The sequence below is a fragment of the Peromyscus leucopus genome, chromosome 15 (assembly GCF_004664715.2).
Source record: "Peromyscus leucopus breed LL Stock chromosome 15, UCI_PerLeu_2.1, whole genome shotgun sequence".
Taxonomy (NCBI): Eukaryota; Metazoa; Chordata; class Mammalia; order Rodentia; family Cricetidae; genus Peromyscus; species Peromyscus leucopus.
This window is the reverse complement of record NC_051076.1, coordinates 81,329,538-81,349,403: the sequence shown is the minus strand read 5'-3', so window position 1 is coordinate 81,349,403 and position 19,866 is coordinate 81,329,538. Positions and strand designations below refer to the sequence as shown.

At 41.4% G+C, this 19,866-nt stretch overlaps 1 protein-coding gene across 2 annotated transcripts in view; it reads right to left on the bottom strand.

Annotated features, from left to right (window-relative positions):
* The window catches only part of Cdh20 (cadherin 20), a 259,456-nt gene extending 242,321 nt beyond the window's left edge, over positions 1 to 17,135 (bottom strand). Inside the window, exon 1 of one of the 2 annotated variants that reach the window (XM_028883402.2) lies at positions 16,673 to 17,135. The gene's annotated coding sequence lies outside the window, so the exon portion shown is untranslated. The remainder of the gene's footprint in view (positions 1 to 16,672) is intronic. The other variant, XM_028883403.2, reaches the window with a different exon arrangement.
* Between the last annotated feature and the right edge of the window lie 2,731 nt (positions 17,136 to 19,866).

The window sequence follows — 19,866 nt, the reverse complement described above, 5'->3', positions numbered from 1 at the left end:
CCACACCTCCTAATCCTTCCGAGTTGTAGTGTTACCAAGTATTCAAATATATGAACCTATGAGGGCCATTTTCATTCGAATCAGCATACCATGTCAAAGGAGCTTCTTCCCTCCACTGGTTAGAGATTTTAATACCGAGACCCATAACTGATCAAAGTTCAGGGAATAACTGAAATGTGAGCTCTGTATCATAGCTCCTCTCTGCAAGGCTCAGGAACAAAGCAGAGGAAGGAACAGAGAGGCTGTAAGAGCCGGAACAGGCGAGGGGCTGCTGCAAAATGATGTCTTCTGGGCATGACAGGCCTGTGCACTCAGGAACTCCTGGCAGCTGCAGCTGCTGGCCCAGGACAAAGCCAGTCAGCTTTCCAGCATGATGGGAGAGGGGTTCACAGGGCCCTGCTCCTAGAGGAGGAGCTAGCAGAAGAGAGTCAGTTCCCCCCAGCTGTGTGGTCCCTGGAAGGTTGCCATGCTCCAGTGGAGGACCTTCCACCTACGTGCATGTGGGCACGCTGTTCTCAGTGGGTAGAAAGTGAATAAGGAAAGTAAGAAGGGACCTAAAGCTGTTGGTGGGGGAGCTGTCCAGGAGGAACAAGAAGTAGGAATGAGGTGTGGCAGTGATCAAAACACACTGTATACATGTGCTGACTTCTCAAAGAATGAATAATAATGAATAATTTATAACTATTTAAAAATAAAAATATTTGTTTTTCAGGCTGAGGGGTCCTAGAGGTAAGACGTGGATTGTTCCTTTGTCTCTCTGATCTCCAGGTGAATTTTATTAGGGTACACAATATATCACCACACAGTGTTCAAGCCTGGATACGTGGACCTGAGTTATAAGACTTCTTTATCTCGAGGAAAAATTAAGTTGCTGGAACCCTTGATGACTTATACGCAGTTGACCAAAACACTTCCTTAATCAGCTATAAATCCATTTGAATCATTTATAATTTCACATAATCTTTCTGACCTCTTCTGTTCTCTCAATTAGTGAAGATAATGATTATTGAATTAAACTGTGCAATTAACCTCAAAGCTACCTAGATTTCCCCCTTTGCCAGATTTCAAAAATATATGAGTCAAATTTACATTTTATTTTAGCTTTTTTATGTTCCTTGAAAAATTCTACTTACACTCATAAATAAAGAACACTTGTCAAGAACTATACTTTTCAATTTTTTAAACAATATTTTTTTCTGAGTTCTTTCCATAAATTGTTTATTGCTGAGCATGGCTGTGACTTTTCAGTGTAGTTACTTATTTTTGATGCCTTCAATTTGGCTTAAATGCTCCTTCTACTCAGCATTGCATGTTGGATATTTCAGGGTTACCTTTGGGGTCCTTGATAGTGAGGGGAGGCTGCAGAAGGGAAGTTAGAGAACTCTTTACTTTAAAGGTGCCTATTATAATAAAACACAACCTGTAACAACGGTGCAGTTCCCTCCTTTTCACATATAAAGGCTATTGGCATAGTCAACATTCTTTTTCTTGTCTATATATCATTTGCTCCTGCTCTAGTCATTTGAATACCTAGTGTATTCAACGGTATTACCAGGGTGGTGGTGTTTATGATCATCTCTATGTTTCAGAATTCTGAATGAGTTTAGAGATGGCTATAGTAATGGCTGTGACTTGTATGTACCAAAGCAAAAAATATAGAACAGCCAGGACATGGGTTGAGCAATAGTGAATGTCTGTACATTTTTTTTTTTGCACTTGTGGGACCTCTTTGTTCGTAGGCTTGGCGAATCTAGAGAGGGAAACATCTTTGTTTTTTTTTTTCTCATGTTAATCCTATTTTATTCTGCCGAAATCCCCCAAATAGGCAATCAAGCCGTCCATTCAGAGGATTCAAGGCTCACTTTTCTGGGCTCATATGCCATATTCCAGGAACTTTATAGCTGTAGGGATATTTCTTGTGCTTCATTATGGAGATGTCTGAGTTCTGATTTATAATACCCACTATCATGAAGTATATTGAGAACAATCTTTTTATAAAGGTTTCCCTGCATGAAATAACCTAAAAACCCAAGGGGACAGTTGTGCATAAAACATAAGCTTTCTAATCTCCACTCCTTTTCACAAAGTCACAGAAATGTTCTTCAAGCCACACTTGACTTAGTGAAATGGTACCCTGATGAGCAAGTGCAAAGGTACAAGGCTCACCAAGGCAGTGATTTCTGAGATGTGTCGGGATGGGATACTACAGGCTATGAACATCCAGCACCAAGCCATCTCATTAACAACAGATGACCATGATCATTGGCAGATATAGAAATGGGCTTCCCTGGAGCTTCCCAAACCCTAAACACAGCAAACCCTCCTGATTTTTAGCAAAACAATTACTCCACAGAGAGTTGAACAGAATTTGGTTTTCAGTTGTATGGTAAACACCGAGGTCCTTCCTGCAAGTGCCCAGATGCTTTGCAAGAATGATAATCACAGAATTACAAACTCCAATAAACATCCATAAGCATAACCAGAGGAACAGCAGCTTTAGAAGGCAAATGCCCAACTATATTCTAAATTCTTTGCTGATTATCACCTAGCATGATGTTCATTCAGGAAGCAGTGTTGCTGAGGAAGTCACTAGGTTCCATCTGCAAAGGAGAAGCTATTTTCCACTCAAGCCTAGCTCCAAGGTGGCTGGACCCTGGGTATGTAAGGAGAATGACTTAAAGCATTTACATTGGTATACCTTTAGTTTATTTTATTGTTTGTTTTTCTTTTGGTTTTTAGAGACAAAGTTTCTTTGTGTAGCCCTGGCTGTCCTAGAATTAGCTCTGTAAACCAAGTGGGCCTCAAACTTACAGAGATCTGCCTACCTCTTCCTCCCTAGAGTTTGGATTAAAGGTGTGTACCACCACCACCTAGCTATTTTCTTTTATCTTTTGGAATTGAAATAATAAAGACAGAAGCAGTAGTTGTATGTCTTTATGTGTTTGTATATACATGTTCATGTGTGTAGATGTGGGTACATATACACATGGACTCCGTGTTGGCATCTTCCACAATTGCTCTTCATATCATTTTTGGAGACAGGGTTACTTGATGAACCCAGAGTTCACTGATTGGCTCGAGTGGCTGGTCAGCAAGCCCCAGGGATCCTACTGTGTCAAAGTCAAAGTGTTGGGATTACAGGCAAGAACCACTTGGTTGGCTTTTTTATCTGGGTTTTGGGTAATTGAACTGAGGTCCTCATCTTTACACAGGAAGTACTTTACTGACTGTGCCATCTCCCTGAACTGTGAGAAAATCGTCTTTAAAATCAGTTTGTTTTTTGAAATATGCAACAAGATAATCATAAAATAGAAGATAACCCAATATGACAGTCATGATCAGAAGAGAGAACAATGTATAATGACATCGTAAACACCAACAGAATGGCTGCCAGGACTTCCTGGGGTTGTAGGGATGAGAGCTCTGAAGCTGGCTTCATGTGCCTTGCAGCTTGGAAGCCTGAATTCTTCTCCTCTGATTTCCAGAATTGCATCAAAATGCCGATGTCAGTCTTCCCTTCACAGACATTTAAATAAGCACTAAAAAATCTTGTTTTGCTCATTTGCTTAACATCAATTTAAGACAGTTTGAACTGTTTGAATGGAGCAACATCATTTGTAATAGAAAATAGCAAATAATTTTTGAAATGATGTATTTTAGGCTTTGGAAGATGTTTTGAGTATTTGCATAAGTAGCCATATGTCTCAAACTCTGGAAATTGCCAACATTTCAAATAAAATTGTGCATCCCTGCGAACAGATGAGGTGGTTACTGTAGTAGTTGACAAGAGACTGTGTAGTTTTGCGCAGAATTAGGTTTAGGTAGGAAGGCCACTTAATTCCTCTGTAACTCAGTTTCTTTAGCTACAAAACGGGATGGGATTTATTTCTACTTCACAGCATTCTCTTTTATTGTATGTAGTATATGGCTTATGTGTGTATTTGTAAAGGTGCAGATGCATATATGTCATGGTGAACAGGTAGAGGGGGCAGAGGACAGCCTGATGCTTTCTACCTAGCTTGAAAACGGGTCTTCTGTGTCTTTCTACCAACTATGTCATGCTAGCTAACCTCAAAATCTGTGAGGACTTTCCTGGGTCTGCCTTTAATCTTCTCACCGATGTCCTGGGATTGCAGATTCCAACAGCTGCACCTGGCTTTCTGTGAGGCCTGAGGGCTAAACCAAGGCCATGCTTGTCAGGGCTTTACCCACTGGGCTATCCCTCCAAAACTTCATGGAGTTCTTCTCAAGAACACACAAGATCTTGCTAATGAAAAGCTTTTACAGTGGTTGGCACTACTGAGAGATTCTTATTCTATGTGGCATATGGTAAGACTCTCCTTCCTGCCTATTCTATTACACTTACCCCAATAACTGAATGTGTAGGTGGAAATAATAGATCTTGTTTTTCTTAATAAAATCATAAAAGTAGATTGCAAGGTCATTAGTAGCATCCTCCAAGGAAAAAAATCTTCAGACTCATTGAGTGCTGGAAAGTGCCTTGGAAATGTCTGACCCATCCCCCTTCCTGACGCTTGTACTCTTAGAGGCCCTGCTGCTGCCACCTCTCCACTCTCTAGTGTAGAACCATTCATCATTAGCAAGCTCATCATTATGCTGAGATAAAATATGCTTCCCAGCATTTTCTGTTCAGTGACCCTGGTTCAGGCCTGCAAGGCAATGCAGAATAAATTGATTTTCTTTTTTAAATGAAGTGATTCCTGATACTTGAAGGTGCCTATTTTGGTCCCTTTGAGTCTGGTGTATGTCAGGTTTTCCATTTGAATGCCTTCAACCTTTTTGCATGTGAACAATGTGTTTGGTAGGGCCCTTCCCAGTGCTGTTTCCACACCCATGACTCAAGGAGACTGTTAAGAGTGGAACAGATCAAGTGCACCTTGATCAAAATCAGAATTGGGTTGCTCATCTTTGGAAATGCAAAATGAGCAGGTATCTGGGGGCTTGAGTATGAAAGTGACCTCTGCAGCTGAGTGAGCCTCATGTGGTTTAGTGGTGGGTGCAGTGCTTACCTAGAATGTTTGAGACCCTGAATTCCATCCCATCTGGGGGCTTTGGGGGTAAGGGCAGTGATATAGCACATGGGGTTCTTGGTTTGCTTTCTAGTATTGTATCTAAAAACTAATAATTTATTGATAGATATGGTATACTTTGGCTATAATCCCAGCATTTGCAAAACAGAGGCAGGAGGACTGTGAGTTTAAGGCTAGCCTAAGCTAAAATACTGATACTCTGGCTCAAAAAAACAAGAGAGAGGGCTGGAAACCAGAGGTACAATGTTCACCTAGCACACACAGTATCCTGGGTTCCATCACTAGCTTGGGAAAAAAAGTGTTCAGCATTTAGGGAGATAGCACCCTCAGGAAATAAAAAGTTGTTCTTCTACAGCTTTCTAATAGATCATCTGCTAATTGGTTTGGAGGAAATTGTGATTCAATTTTTTTCAACTATGTTCCAGTCATTGTTGGTAGACTGAGGCAGTCCCAGCAATATTTTGGTCAATTTGGGCCTCCAAGAAAATGATCTTAGTGGAAGAGACTTGATCTTGATTAAGGCATGTTGACTTCATTTTCCCCCAAGGGCTTATCTAATTATTTTTACAAATAAATAATATGTACAGAAATTATTTAGGATTTGAAAATTGGATACCTCCATCTTCAAATTGAAAAATATTCTTTAATATGCAAGCATGGAGTAGTTCTCAACCAGGGCTATTTTGACCCTTTGGGACATTTGGCAATGATTAGAGACAGTTCTAATTGTTCCAAGTGGTATTACTAGCATGTAGGCAGGGAGGCTGTTACATGTTCTCCAATGCAGAAGGTATTCCTCCAGACAAATTAGTGGGGTAAGATGTCAGTAGTGATGGGGCTCTGAGAACTATTATTAGAAAGAGGCAGTGCAATTGAGTTGTTAGATTATGTTGGGCTTTGGGTCTTGAGTTGGAAACATGCCTACATTGATGCTTATGCTTTTGTTTTAGCATATGTAGTATGATGCTGATAGTAATATGGGCAGAAAAGACAACTGAGGTAATGTATGGGGGACTCCCAACTTAGCATCTGGACCAGAGGTAATGGAATAATTAAATGATGGCTTTTGTTATTGTTGAATTTTCTTTCTTGCTTGATTAGTATACATTTAATTGTTATGAGTGAATATTTAGAAGTACCTAAGAAGTACATAACATTTCCACATTATTTGCATGTGTGTTCTTAAAGAAACAGCTGATGGCGGGCATGGTGCATGTCTTTAATCCCAGTACTTTGGAGGCAGAGGCAGGCAGATCTCAGTGAGTTCTGGACCAGCCTGATCTACAAAGTAAGTTCTAGGACAGCCAGGACTGTTATACAGAGAAACCCTGTCTTGAAAAACCACACACACACACACACACACACACACACACACACACACACACACACACAGAGAGAGAAAAAGAGAGAGAGAGAGAGAGAGAGAGAGAGAGAGAGAGAGAGAAAGAGAGAGAGAGAAACATCCCTATGCAATTTGATAATTCAATGTTAGATAGCTCCAAAAATGACATGATGTCTTCTGTGCCCACCTTCCTGAAACATTCCACCAAGATGAGACGCTGAACTGCCAAATGGAGCAATTTTTTAATGACTACTCAAAGTTTTTATTTCCACATATGAATATGAATATACTCACATTTTTAGACTGAAATAAATATTCCAATACTCTATAGTTGAGCGTGTAGGCTAAAGTAAAGGTAGTGCAACTAAAACAGTTTAAAATCAGAATATCAACAGAGATTCACTTGGTCACCAGATATCATTTGCTTTACATAGGATTTGATAATCATGTTATTTAATCTTTATTTGTAAGATGAATATTCTTGAGAGTTCTTGCCAATTTGTAGAGAATATATCCAAAGATGTGCATTCTTATTTAGTACCCTTCAAAGGCCACATGATTCAGACTTTCAATTGTAATACTTGCTTTCAATGATGTAATGATAACTTTGCAAATTTGTACTCCAAATAAAGCCTCTGTAGCAACTCAAGAGTTTGCAAAGCAGAAAGCTTATAAATAATATTGTGTATTGCATTAGAATCTGATGGGCCTAGGTAATACGCCAAATGCTTCTGAGGCTTATGATTCTCATGCTGAAATCCCAACCCACCATGTGATGATATTCAGAAGAGAGGTCTTGGGAGGTAACTGTACCACAAAGGTAGGACTCTTCTGAATGGAATTGGTATTCTTATATAAGAGCACCTGAAAGAGTTTCTTTCTGTAGTGTGGGAATACTAGATAGGAGAAGATGGCAGTCTGTAACTCTCACCAGAACATGTTATGCCAGCATCCTGATTTCAGACTTCCAATTTTCAAGTCTGTAAAAACTAATCCCTGTTGTCTATTAGTCACCCAGTCTACAGTGCTCTGATACAATATCTAGACAGGCAAAAATATAAGAAAATATAGAAGTTTGTGCATGGAATGGGCTCAGAAATTCCTGTAGCATCCATTAGTTTCACTTGGTATTAAACAGGAGTTGGCAAGATTTTCTTAGATACAAAGACTGTTTTGTTTTTCTTTTGATAATCTTAACAGACTGATAATAACCTTCCAAATTTCAATAACAGTACATTGTCACCGATCTTAATTGAACATGAAAAGTTGAGCTGGTGTTCTATTTGAACCTTCTGCCATCTTGTCCAGATACTGGAAGTTACCAATATCTTCTAGCTATAAACTCTGTGACCTATAACAGTAAGCTGCATGTGAGATATAAGATAGTACAATATTGGCACAAGTATTATGGAAGTAACCAACCACTTTTAAAAATTGGATTTAAAGCCCATCCATGAGATGGAACCCATACCTGACACTGATAAAGTGGCCAGGAACCTAAGACTAGATAGGTCACAGGCCTAGCGGCAAACCTGTCACTATTATTCTGTCAATATTAGTGTACTATGTCTAAAGGGACATAGCAATAAAATGTTATATACTCATAGATAAGTGTATTACTAACACTTCATCAAGCTTCTTGCAGTAAATGATAATTAACAGATACTCACAGTTGAACAATATACAGAGAGTGAGAGACATTGAAACACTCAGTTATAAATGGATGTCTTCACCTTTGAGCTTCAGGGATCAATGCCAAAAAAGAAGCAGAAAGATGTATGATCGGGAGGTGATAGATGACTCCAGGGAAATGATGCCTTCCAGACACAACAGGACTGATGCACATATGAACTCACAGAGACTATGGAAGGATGCACAAGACCTGCAAATGTTGAAGCAAGACAAAATCCCGGCACTGGAAAGTAGAGGCAAAGTCCCAGCCTTATCCAAGAATCTACCTGCAATTGAGACTTGCTGGGAAAGGGAAAATCAGTTTTCTGCAGTGAAGCATCATTCCAGGGTGGGCTCCATGCCGAGAGTAGTCGGGCAACACAATCAAGCACCATATTAATTTTGTGGACTTTTTTTTCATTTGTTTTGTCTAGTCATTTTTTGTCTTAAAGTTTTTTGTTTGTCTGTCTGGTTTTTTTTTTTAATTTTCTCTTTTGTTTTGGTTTTGAGAGAGACTGAACATGAATTTGGGTGAATAGAGAAGTAAGGGGATGTGGGAGGATCTGGGGGAAGCATGGTCAAAAGAGAAAATTTAAAAAATGAAAACCTTTTACAAATCTAGATAAAGTCTCCTTTACGTGAAATTCTTTTAGCCAATTTTTCATAAAATTATTGAACGAAATTATATGTGTTGGTGTATAAACATATTATGATAAATCTACCATTTATGGTTTGTACAATTTCCTCTTTATTTAAACTTGACAAATATTTCCTAGACATTGACTTTAGCAAATGAAATAATCACAGATATGCTATAAAATATACTGTTCTTTTAGGGAACAATATTAATAGTCTTATTCATGGATTTTAAATAAATGTATTAAAATATTTAGACTTGATTACACTGAAAATGTTTATCCAATAAATTATGCAAGCTGATATTTAATAAACTATCTTTCAAATTATTAGTAAAAAGTGGAAATCAAAATTTGGTTTGTACAAAGGCAAGCAGCAGAGAGTAAGTGAGCTGCACTGTATATCTTTCTGTGCTACTTTGACCACAGCCTAGTAAACAACCTTCTCTGGAAGTAACGGGTAACTGAATCTTCATGCTAATTCTACTGGACTTTCTCCTGACTGCTGGAGCCCAATTATGCCAATATTACACTATGTACTGTTCTCTGGAAACCACCAAAAACCACTTTGTTCATCCAACATTTAAATGAGGCCAGACCTTAAAACACAGGGAACAACTTACTTACAACATTTAGTGTCGCAGATGCATCTGTTTTTCAAGCTTAGGATGGAAGGCTAAAGCAGGCTATCTTACTGTAAGGTATGCGCCAGGACAGGTGTGTGGAAGGGTACTGGCCACAGTGATATCACATGAGTGGGAAGCCTGGAGTTTCTCTGGTGCTTCCAGATTTTACAAGCAGGGCTGCAGTTCTGTAGTGTAGTTGAGCCTGACAATTGGCCAGATGTCACAAAAGCTGTGTGACCACCAGATGTAGCCCTCGCCACGGAAGGAGATGATCATTTTATTAATTACCCCTCAATTAGTTGATACAAAGAAGAACATGCAGTAATTTAGTGATAATGGTCTGATTAAGACTCAGTGCTTAAAAGGTAGGTGCTTGACTAGAAAACCATCAAACGATAGCATCTCCTTTATTGCAGAAAAACACTGAACATTTCAAATAGCTTATTTGGATATAAGCACATTCAGTAGCTAAGCTAAAATTAAAAAAAAATTAAAACATTTAATTTGAAGCTTTTCTATACGCTTATCTACTCCACATCCACACCAGAATATTAGCAATAATTATTACAATTATCTGTACATGCCGGGTGGTGGTGGTGGCGGCGGCGGCGGCGGCGGCGGCGGCGGCGGCGGCGGCGGCGCACGCCTTTAATCCCAGCACTCGGGAGGCAGAGCCAGATGGATCTCTGTGAGTTCAAGGCCAGCCTGGTCTCCAAAGCGAGTTCCAGGAAAGGCGCAAAGCTACACAAAGAAACCCTGTCTCGAAAAACCAAAAAAAAAAAAAAAAAAAAAACAATTATCTGTACACACATCTTGCTTCTTTAAAGAAATAACAAAGACCATTCTGGAACCTAGATTTAAGTGTAGTAAATACATGTAACTTGAACATGCCACCGATTTAATTTTACTTACATTATAAAGAAGCATCAAGACTAAAAATCTGCATATCAAAGAAACCATTACTGAAATGAAAGGGCAGCCTACAGGGTGGCAAATAAAATTCATAAACCACATATCAGATGAAGGATTAGCACCTAAGGATTAGCCTAACATGCAAACATAGGGCTAAGTTTAAACAAATAAAGAGGACTTGGACACACAGTTTTCTAAAGAGGAAATAAAAATAGCCAACAAGTGCATGAAGTGGTGCTTGACTTCTCTAATCATTGGAGAAACACAAATAGAAATCATTACATCACTGCAGACCTGTTACCATAGTTTTTCTGAAAATTATGAGATAATAAATGTTCATGAGGGTGTGGATAAAAGGGAATCCTTGTACATTATTGGCAGAATGTAGAGTTTAATAGCTATTATTGCAAAATAACACAGAACTTCCTAAAGAAGCCAAATGAGGCCACCATAGGGTCCTGACATTTTCTTCTGAGAGATCACCACAAAAATTAGGTCATTACCTTGTAAGAATACTTTCACATCATGTTCACTGACATCGCAACAGTCAGTGTAAAGAAGCAGCCCAGGCAAAGCAACAGGTGAGCAGGTGAATTGGAACATATGTACGGGAGTGTACTATTCAGCTATTTATGGATGTACCTAAAGAACATTCAGTCACGTGAAATACACTAGACCCAGAAAGAATAGTAATGCATGACTCACTTACATAATTGTAGAATGGGGAAGGAGAGAGATGTAGAAACAAAAAGAAATGCCTCATGCACTAGAATCAAGACTGGGGGTGATGAGCAGGGGCAGAGCAAAGGATACAAATGTGTAAGCAAAACTAGTTCAAAGCCAGGGACAGACAGCAGCTTAGAGCATCAGAGCTGGCCTTTGCTCAATGAGGGGATTGGCTCCTCTGCCAGGAGGAAGAGGGGTAACTGTGTGAGGGGATGGGGATGTTCGTTTTGTTCTCTAGAGTAAGGATGTTACTCTTTGTACATGACTTATAATGTCCTGCTATATACCTTAAGTATAATTTAGCTTTTTAAATGACCTAAAACAATTTGAGGACTGGGGTTGTAGCTCAGTGGTAGAGTAATTGCATAGTACCTGAACAAGTACATAAGACAAAAACCTCATTAAAAATTTAAAAATTAAATAAACATATATTTATTAGAACATTCTACAATATTGGCAGGTAGAGGCAGGCGGATTTCTGTGAATTTGAGGGCAGCCTAGTCTACAGAGCTAGTTCTAGGACAGCAAAGGATACACAAAGAAGCCCTGTCTTAAAAATAAAAACAAAATCAAAATGAAACAAAAACAAAAAACAAAAATGAAGAATATATTACAAGTAAAAAAATTAAAATTCTAGTTAGCTATAAAGGAAGAGCTAGGAACAAAAACGGCATAACATCTCTTATAATGAATGTCTCTTCTTTCTTAGGGGATAACTATATTCATCAACATATGCTCTAAATTGAGATTGTCAAACTGTCCTAAAAACTGCAAAAACAAACAAACAAACAAAAACCCCATCATTCCAGGAATTCCAAGTATGTTTTTATTCATTTATTTGGTATGTATACATGTATGTTTGTGTGTGTGTGTGTGTGTGTGTGTGTGGCCAGGCATGTGTACATGGAGATCAGAGGACAACTTTCAGAAGTCAGATCTTTCTTTCAACCACGTGGGGCTAAGGATCAAATGTAGATCATCAGCCTTGGTAGGAAACACTTTGACCCACTGAGCCTTCTTGCCACCCCCTGTGTATACTTTTGGCATGTGTGCTTTTGTGGGGGACTTTACATTAATGTTTATATCTTTGGGGAAATGGGTGGTACTATTGCAGCTTCATGAGTTTTTTTTAAAGCAATCAAGGTTTTTAGCTTCTTTATTCTTTTACTGTGCATTGATATGCCTCCAAACCAAATGTTCTCCAACGTATGATCTCTTAAACATTAAGACAGTCTTTGAAGGAAGTTGGGCCATTTCATTGTGTGTTGTACTTAAGTAATGCTTTAAGCAGACTGTTCCCTGGGTTCTAAAATTGTCAGTCCATGTGTAATTAGGAGTGTTCTCAACTAGACCGTCTTGGTTAGCAAGAGATGGGTGGATTATTCTGGAAAACTACTTAGCGAGCCATGAATAGCAATTAAATGTGAAAAGACTAAATTTCTCTTTTAAATGGGTTGTTGCCATAACTTAACGTGGGAATGTGACTCTCTATTTTTAATTGCTGTAGAAAGTGCATTTCATGAAGTTGATTTTTTTTCCTGCTGAGAGCTAGTTTCATATTTTGGACCTCTTACATTTTGTAACATTCAGCAAGCCTTTGTGGTACCTTTTGATTCATGGTGGATAAAAAATGTAAAGGTTAGTAAAGATACTGTCATCTTTCTTAAATAAAGAGAGAAGATGAATATCTTGGAGAAATTGAGTATTTCTCTCCACGAGATTACATGACCTTATCTTATTTCATTATGCTTTCTCACTTTTTATTCCCAGAATGATTATACTTAACACTGACACTTAAAGATAGTCCATTTTAAATTCAAACAGGAGGAACTTCGATCCATATTCTATGCCAATATTAGATTCTGGAAGGTTGCAGTCTGATGAATACACATGTTTGCACTGCCTGTCTTGAACACCATGGGTCTCTTGCCAGTCCCAAAGTCTGTCTTTTCATAAGGAACTGATAACTGTCCCCTCTTTTAGTAAATAACACTACATCACAGTCTGTTGCCTCTAATAACTACAGACACTCAGTTGCTTAAACCACCTTGGTCATTCAAATTGCATTTTCTTTTGTCTCTAAATTGCAGAGGAAAATAGAGAGGAGGGTATGCCTTCAACGCAGTGTGAAAGATTAGTCATTGTGCACAATTTATTTCAAAGGAGAAAATTAATAAATGTCAAGAATGGAAGTTTTTCTCCTTGAACTTTAAATGTCTGTGAAGAAAGTGTTGGAGAAGAATAAGTCTGGCAACATTTATACATGTTTTGATTGAATTGACAGTGAAAGAAACTCCTAATATTTCACTAACTAATACTAGTTACTGAGCACAACCATTGTGAATATAGCTTCATGTGCTGGTTTTAAAAGATGAAAAATCTTGACCCCAGTTAAAATAGAAGGTGGGGAAGGGACCCACCTCAGCTCTATACTCTTCTGGGATACCTCTTTTCCTGAAACTTTAACTAGGATTTTTGGAAGTGCCACAAGAAGAAAAACACGAGCCGATGGAAGTAGTAAATGCCACTGTCTTATGTCCCCAGTTGCTCTTCGTTTTGATGCTTTGCAACCCTGATTGCAGAGCTGCAGGTCAGAACGAACAGTCAGCTGTAATTATTCCAGTCACACCTCCTCACAATGAACTCTTTATCCCGTGTTTACAGCCGTCTTTGGCAGAGGCTGTCCTGCTGTCTCTAAACTAAGAAGAACCACCCTTTGGCTCCTCTCGGCATCAGCTGCCTGAGTTTCAAGCTGGGATGCCAACTATCAGACTTCCTTTTCTTCCCAAGTGGACTTCTTCTTCTCCTACTTTTTTTAAGGGTGAAAAGACCTATTCTCACCAACCCCCCATATATTCTGGCTGATTTATGTCCTAGCCAGCAGCTCTTCCTTCCGTATCTCTTTACATTCTCCCTCCTTCCATAGACTGCCACTAGGCAAACCACATTTAAAGTCCAAAATTGTACAAATAAATAAATAAAATGCTTAAGCACACAGTACTCACCACTATGAGGTGAAAAAATTCAAGGATTGGTTTATGGATAGAGAGAAATCAAGGAAATCTTTCTATAACTTTGTCACCAGGGAAAGACATAGTGCTTCTCAGTGGCTCTCTTAATGAAGTCCAGCTATTTATTTAAACTCATCAACAGCTGTAGACTGAAGAGCCCCAGAACTGGAGGAAAATTGAGATGCACACCAGAGTCTTAAAGCAGACTGCTGAGTCCTCTGGTACAGTAAATATTCTCTGTTCAGGTCTAGAAGAAAGAAAGAAGTCCTTCCAGAGCAAGGTCAGGAGAAGACTCTTATCATTTAAAGTCTCCTAGCAGAGGTGGCAAAGGACCTTGCTTAGACATCTCCCACCATCTGATGGAGTCTCCTTCTTGAATCTGAGAACACAGGACAACCAGTGCTGGGTCCCCAGCCTATGCTGCTCCAATGATAATTCTAGAACCCTTAACTGCTTTGTAAAGACCATGCATCTTATCTCTCATTCCAGTCTTGAAACCTTAACTGACTTCTCTTAATGATCTCCCCTCTCAACCCACAGCACTTACAACAGTCATACTGCTTCTCTCGAGAGAACTGGGACATAAAATTTTACAGAGGAGAAAGGTAGAAGGGGGTTAGTTCAGTAGTACAAACATTGATTAAATTCCCCCAGCAAATCTCTCCAAATTAAAGATTTTTTTTCTACTAGTATGCACAAGAATGTCAAGAATGCTAAGTCATTTTTATGATTGTACTTTGCTTTTCCATTTTAATGTCACACTGCCACATGGTACACATGCTAAAAATTTACCTCCTTAACCTGCGAGGTAGCAAACTTTTCACAAAACATTAACATTGGGTGTTTCATAGACTGTCTTTTCTCAGGATGCTCAAAGCACTTTTTAAAATTCAAAAATAGACCGTGCCATGAGAACAGTCCTATCAGGAAAGGCTGCTGGGTGCGTTGGCAAATCAGAAGCACAGGAAAGGTCACAACAAAGTCAGTGGCCATAAGCACTGCAGACTCTAGGAGCTTGATTCCACTATATATACACATCCCATTCGCGCTACATCTGTCCTTCTTCTCTGGCAGGAAGGGTTGTGGCCAGCTTAGAGGCTTGACCTCATCTCCTGCACTCAGTAACTGCCAGGTTGCTCTCCCTTACTCCTGCTGTGTTTTCTGCTTCCTCAGCAGGGCCAAGACTGCACCCTGGAACGGATATGATCAAGGGCTAAGCCAAGAGGGTAGCAACCAACCTCAGGTGTCCTTGAGGCTTCCTCCTGTGTCTAAAGGGAAGGTTGCTCCTGCTAGGGAGCAAACTCTCAAGACTGAAGGGGTCATGTAACTACAAGCAAGCTACTAGCCCATGCTGTAGAAATACACCAGAGGGGAAAGGTGGGTCAAGTTCAGGGTCAACGAAGGCTCTGCTTCCGTCTGAGGAAGAGACAGGAAGGAAAGTGCTTAGGGATATAGTGAGCAGCTACAAGCATGGTTCCTATGCATTACAGTTACGACTTTCTGTTGTGTGTTCTGCTCTCAGCTAGATTTAGTCCTTGGCCAGATCCCTGACACCATAATTCTGGGGCATTTATTTCCTTTGATGGAGACACATCAGAGACTAGAGGAAGCGTGGGTACATTATGTGGGGGACAGCGGCTGCAGACTCAATTTCCGTACGATTATAGTAGTCAAATCCTCCAATCCTTCCTGATGTCCATGCCAGTAAAAGCGGCATTAATAATAATCATTGCGATTCCACAGTAAACTCTGAATCTACCCAACGATGAACTCCGCTGTTCTCTCGTGCCAGGATGCCAATCCCACTTTTCTCTCTACGTAGCTAGGTTCAGCTGGGAAAGGACTCTGGCATTGCCTCGAAGCTGCCCTCCAGATTCCAGCCGCCACAGCGCCGCCGAGGCCAGCTCACAGTTTGCCTATTGCTTAGGACAGGTTGGGACTTAGCGGAGGCGTTTTCTTTGCAGAGCTGAACGTTTCACCTTATCTGACCTCCTCCACTCGCCTCCTCACCTCCCGGTTCTATCCAAACCTCACCACCAGACAAGCAGAGCTCAAACCACCCGCGCACAATTCAGAGCTTTCCCAGGGACTGCCAGGACTCGGGGACAGGAAATCCGGGGAGTTGGTGATGTCCGGCAGGTGGCAGGGACTAGAGTCACCACCACATTCTCCTCCCACCGCAGAGCTCTGGCGCGGGGGAGCCTAGCACCCTAGAGCTAGGATCCGCCAGTAGGTGCCTGCTCCTCCCCAAAGCCTCAGTCTCGATACTCTGCTCCGGGAACAGCTACCCTATTGGAGACTCGGGCAGCTTCTCTCTTGGCAGTCTGAGGGAGATGTCACTGGGTACCAGAGAAGCGAAGGGCCTGGGTCAATCGCCTGGCACCCCGCGCTCCCCATGTCACCACCACTCGGTGCGCACAACCCCGGTATCCAGCGCACAGCACTCTCCACCTGCCCCTCTGTCTCCTTGCGCAGCCGCTTTCCTGCTCCCAGATCAGTCCCCTAGCTGAGGCAATCCCTTTCTGTCCCCTTTTCTCCCCCAAAGTCCCAGGAAGTGGAGCTCAGGCCGGCAGTGATGCCCCCCAAGCGGCAGATAGTAGAGGGAAGGTGCCGCACGGACCTGAACCGCGGGGTGCTCTGGTGGCTTTTCCAGAGTGACCTCCGGTGCCTGGGGACAGACCCCAGCCCTCTGCTTTACCTGGCACGGCGAGCGACTCCCCGGAGACGTTGAAACTCCTCTGTGGCGGTTGTACAGCTCACATCGCTGCCTTCCCCTTTGAGCGAACCGGTGTCCCAAGTCTCTCAGCCCCAGCTAGCGTCGCTGCCCCCACCCCACCCCCCTTCCCCCCAAGTCAAAAGTGTCACAGCTCTGCTGCCTTCGGATGTTTCCAAAGTCTCCGCGCAATCGCCAGGAGTTGAGAGCTGATGACAAGCACTGCAAACACGCAGATGTCCGCGGCCCCAGGTCTCCGCCTGGAGGGTGAAAAGAGCCGCCTAGTCCTGGTCACAGTCCCCGGAGCGCTGCGCGCCGTCCGCTTCCTCCCCTCCCTCGCGCCTTCCCTAGCCCGAGTGGCTGCCGCCTGCCTGCACGGCGGGTCCTGGTTCCCCTGCTCATGAATATTCTGATAGAGGCTAATGCTGTTGAAGTAAATTGAATTAGCCAATTGGTGCCAGGAATGTGCGCTCGCTCCTTCCTTCTGAGGAGCTGTCTGGAACCCTACCAGAAGAAAGCAATTAACGTCCGGTAGGCACCCTGTGGTTTAGACCAGCAAGGGGCAAAATGGGTTAATTCTTTAAATGCCATTTAAAAACCACATTTAAATATTTAAACTTCTTTATTGGCTGGGGGAGTTAGAAAGTGCTAACCCCGCGAGGGGAATGAAAGAGAACAGAGGGCAGGGTGGGGACGCTGGTGTGTGTGTGTGTGTGTGTGTGTGTGTGTGTGTGTGTGTGTGTGTGGTGTGTGTGTGTGTGTGTGTGTGTGTGTGTGGTGTATGTGTGTGTGATGTGTGTGTGTGTGTGTGTGTGTGTGTGTGTGTGTGTGTGTAGGTGTGGGGGGCAGCTCTGGTGCATCTAAACTTTGTCAGGAAGTTGAGGTGACTGATTTTGCATAGCCTCTGGGTTCTCAGAAGCAGTCCCTGAGTCGGACAGAAAAAGAGGTGTATATGGGGTCATAGAGGAGATGGGTATTAGCCCAGGTTGACCTTGAGGGTACCGAGGACTCAGTGATATTTTCAGAGGAAGGCTTGTGGGGAGATGGCAGAGGGAGACTGACTCAGGGAGTGTTTAGAAAATGTTAGGATTTCTTTTGTTCTCACAGCAATTTTAATGTTTTCAGCCTATGGGTTAAGTAGGGATGATATGAAGCCATCCTAAGGGCAAAATGTTTCAGGCGGGTTGTATGTAGCTTGTGGCCCCAACACGAAGTTCCGAGTTTGATTCCCAGAGCCCACAAGAAAAAGATGGGAGCACTAGGTAGAGGCAGATGGATCAGGAGAGTCACTGAGGCTCTCTAACCACCTAGCAGATGAATCAGGTGAGTTAGAGGCCAAGGAAAGATCCTACTTTCAAGACAGTCAATCAATCAATCGATCAATCAGTCAGCAGGCAGTACCTGAGTGGGGGGGATACTAAGGCTAACCTTGGGTCTACACATGACTGATCTAGAAGGCACTGCCTGTTTCATAGTTCAAGCCTTTCTTCCTGGAATCAAATTTTAAAACTGTCAAGAAGGGGCTTCCCTTGTCCCAAGTTCCACCCAGAGTGGGAAGTTACTGACTAAGGGAGGGGCCACTGCTTGCAGCTTTGGTACAGTCGACGAGCAGCCTAGCTGAGAATTTGTCCAGTTATGCCTCTATATCTCCTTCCAGTCCTCTAGTGAGAGTGTTTAGGGTTTCCTCCTCATCACTGACCTCCTAAATACAGAAACTAGTTTGGTTGAATTAGTATGTTAATGAAAGATAAACTGTGCAAATGCCTCGTGGCAAAATGATCTATATAAACAACCAATAAAAATATGTACTTAAATAACCACTGCAATCCCCAAATACAAGACAATATTAAATGTTCTAGTTAAGGCAACTGTGCCGTGTTTCTGAGATTTCAGGAGGCCTAGAAGCAGACTCATATTTGTAACAATATAATTATCAATACTGAGCAGCTAATGTTTATTGAGAATAAATGTGATGGATTTGTGTAACACGAGCCATCTCATTTAATCTTTCTAAATACTATAATCAGAATCTGTTATAATGTACAATTTAGTAAATGAGGCAGGTAAGGCCTAGAAGGCCATTAGTATGCCTAAGCAACATAATTCATAGGTTGTAAGAAGTCACCCATTGTAGCCAGTCCCTCGACATCAGGCCACCAGTAGTTTATACTGCCTCCTAACCTAAACAGAGAAAGTATCTCTCAATTTTATGAAGGAACCTGTCTTTGCTGATAAATCTGAACCAAAATTTGGTGAAATCTCTTCACCAAAAGATTTTTTTTGTTTTACAAAAACACTATAAGAAAACAAACTGAACAATTCATATAGAATAGACATGTTGCTTTTGTATAGCTGCGACCCAAATGTCTGAGAGATCAACTTAAAGGAACAAAGATGGAATTTTGGCTCAAAGTCTCAGGCCTTTCTGACCATAGTCTTTGATGCTGTTGATTCTGGGCCTGTGGTGAGACAGAATATCATGGCAGTGACATTGTGGAAGAGGAAGGTAACCATATCACAAATGCCAAGAAGCAAAGGCTAAGGAAGTGTCTGGATCTAGGTTTCAGCTCCAAGGCATGCCCCCAGTGACCTCCTTCTCCCAGCTGGAACCCAGAGCCTTCCCAAATAGCACTAGAGCTGGGGGCCCAGCACTCAACACACAGCCTGTGAGGGCACATTTCATGGCTAAGCCATAGCAAGAAGTTAATTTGCCTCATGGTTCTGGGTCTTAAGAAGTCTAGAAGCAAGGTACCAATGTCTACTGAGGTTTTCTTGCTGTAATTAAAGAAGGTAGATAACACAACAGGAAAGATGAGCAAGTGCACTTGCCTCTCTCCCTATTCTTATAAAGCCAGTAATGTCCTCATCCACACAGTTTCATCTAATCCTAGTTACAAAAGACTCCATTTCCAATTGTCATTAAAATGTGACTTTGGAGATTAAGTTTCTAACATAAGAACTTCTAAACCAAAGGAAAAAGTGTAATGGCTAATATGTCTAACTTGTCCGGGTGTTTCTATAAGGGTGTTTTGGGGATGAACAATTGAATTTGAATACTGAGTAAAGCAGGTTACCTTCCATGAGGTGACTGGGTCCTGTTCAACCAGTTGAAAGTCTCAGCAGAACAAAGTTTGTTTTTACCCTAATAGTAGATGATGGTCTGAAAATTATGGCATCTA